The 2,500-nt window shown below is 60.0% G+C and overlaps 1 pseudogene; it reads left to right on the top strand.

Moving 5' to 3' along the window:
• The window catches only part of LOC126439753 (large subunit ribosomal RNA), a 7,768-nt pseudogene that overhangs the window by 1,449 nt on the left and 3,819 nt on the right, over positions 1-2,500 (top strand).

Here is a 2,500-nt window from a genome sequence, read left to right as displayed (position 1 = left end):
CCAAGTGGGCCACTTTTGGTAAGCAGAACTGGCGCTGTGGGATGAACCAAACGCCGAGTTAAGGCGCCCGAATCGACGCTCATGGGAAACCATGAAAGGCGTTGGTTGCTTAAGACAGCAGGACGGTGGCCATGGAAGTCGGAATCCGCTAAGGAGTGTGTAACAACTCACCTGCCGAAGCAACTAGCCCTGAAAATGGATGGCGCTGAAGCGTCGTGCCTATACTCGGCCGTCAGTCTGGCAGTCATGGCCGGTCCTTGCGGCCGGCCGCGAAGCCCTGACGAGTAGGAGGGTCGCGGCGGTGGGCGCAGAAGGGTCTGGGCGTGAGCCTGCCTGGAGCCGCCGTCGGTGCAGATCTTGGTGGTAGTAGCAAATACTCCAGCGAGGCCCTGGAGGGCTGACGCGGAGAAGGGTTTCGTGTGAACAGCCGTTGCACACGAGTCAGTCGATCCTAAGCCCTAGGAGAAATCCGATGTTGATGGGGGCCGTCATAGCATGATGCACTTTGTGCTGGCCCCCGTTGGGCGAAAGGGAATCCGGTTCCTATTCCGGAACCCGGCAGCGGAACCGATACAAGTCGGGCCCCTCTTTTAGAGATGCTCGTCGGGGTAACCCAAAAGGACCCGGAGACGCCGTCGGGAGATCGGGGAAGAGTTTTCTTTTCTGCATGAGCGTTCGAGTTCCCTGGAATCCTCTAGCAGGGAGATAGGGTTTGGAACGCGAAGAGCACCGCAGTTGCGGCGGTGTCCCGATCTTCCCCTCGGACCTTGAAAATCCGGGAGAGGGCCACGTGGAGGTGTCGCGCCGGTTCGTACCCATATCCGCAGCAGGTCTCCAAGGTGAAGAGCCTCTAGTCGATAGAATAATGTAGGTAAGGGAAGTCGGCAAATTGGATCCGTAACTTCGGGATAAGGATTGGCTCTGAGGATCGGGGCGTGTCGGGCTTGGTCGGGAAGTGGGTCAGCGCTAACGTGCCGGGCCTGGGCGAGGTGAGTGCCGTAGGGGTGCCGGTAAGTGCGGGCGTTTAGCGCGGGCGTGGTCTGCTCTCGCCGTTGGTTGGCCTCGTGCTGGCCGGCGGTGCAGGATGCGCGCGCCTGCGCGGCGTTCGCGCCCCGGTGCTTCAACCTGCGTGCAGGATCCGAGCTCGGTCCCGTGCCTTGGCCTCCCACGGATCTTCCTTGCTGCGAGGCCGCGTCCGCCTTAGCGTGCTCCTCCGGGGGCGCGCGGGTGCGCGGATTCTCTTCGGCCGCCATTCAACGATCAACTCAGAACTGGCACGGACTGGGGGAATCCGACTGTCTAATTAAAACAAAGCATTGCGATGGCCCTAGCGGGTGTTGACGCAATGTGATTTCTGCCCAGTGCTCTGAATGTCAACGTGAAGAAATTCAAGCAAGCGCGGGTAAACGGCGGGAGTAACTATGACTCTCTTAATGCCCACATGATGCGTCACATACGGATCCTCTCAATCCACTCCTCAGCATCCTTGCGATGTCGAGTGGATGATGGTTCGCTTAGCCTCTCGGTGGGAAATCCTAGCTCTGGCCTTCTCGTGGCAGGGGTCGTGAGAGGTTCCTAGGAAGGTTACTTGAGTACTGGAGTATAGCTCTTCCAAAGTTCCTCGACCGACAGAGCGGGGTGAACCCTTTTGGGCTTGGGGGTTGCCGCCCCCCCTGCCCTTGTTTCAGCTGGCCCCAATGACAGAAAGATAGCAGGTAGCGGTACTCCCACAGGAGACGCCGCGCCAGTTGTTGGGTCAGCATCCGACGCCGCCAGTTCGGGTCGAGCCGCAGTGTCTGCCATCGCATGCCCTGAGTGCCACCGGACCTTCTCCACCAAGACAGGTCTTGGGGTACATCGTCGCCGTGCCCATCCTGCCGCAGCTAATGCAGAGGTGACCACCGAGAGGGTGAAGGCCAGGTGGTCAAGTGAAGAGCTGCTACGCCTGGCCCACTCTGAGGCAGCACTCACGCTCAAAGGCACCCGGTTCCTAAATCAAGAACTGGCTAAGGCGTTCCCAAACCGTTCGGTTGAGTCCATTAAAGGACAGCGCCGTGGGACAGCCTATAGGAACCAGGTCGCCGAGTTTGTTGCTGCCCTCTCTGCTCTTGGGGAGGGGCCACCTCCATCTGTTGCTGCTGTGGACCCTGCAAGTTCCTGTGCAGCACCCCCCTCCGTGTCTTCAGCTGTTGATGCAGTCGACCAGGCTGTCTGGTCGGCTCTGGCAGCCCTACCGTCGTCTGGGCCTAAGTTCAGTGCAGTGGATGACATCCTGGCGCTTGGGGCAACTACATCGGCCTCAGTCATCATGGGCATGCTATCGGCCGCCCTTGATGCTATTGGCAGCAGGGAGCCATCCAACAATCCTGTTGCCTCCCGCCAGATGTCAGAGCCACGAGTGACGAAGCGGGCCCTGCGGAGGAGGGAGTACGCCCTCTGTCAGCAGGCATTCTCAAAGAGCGCTGCTCGCTGCATCAGCGGCCTTCTGGACGGAACGCTC

The sequence above is a fragment of the Schistocerca serialis genome, unplaced genomic scaffold, assembly GCF_023864345.2.
Source record: "Schistocerca serialis cubense isolate TAMUIC-IGC-003099 unplaced genomic scaffold, iqSchSeri2.2 HiC_scaffold_1341, whole genome shotgun sequence".
Classification (NCBI taxonomy): domain Eukaryota; kingdom Metazoa; phylum Arthropoda; class Insecta; order Orthoptera; family Acrididae; genus Schistocerca; species Schistocerca serialis.
The sequence above is the reverse complement of the archived record's forward strand: the minus strand, read 5'-3'. Positions and strand labels throughout refer to the sequence as shown.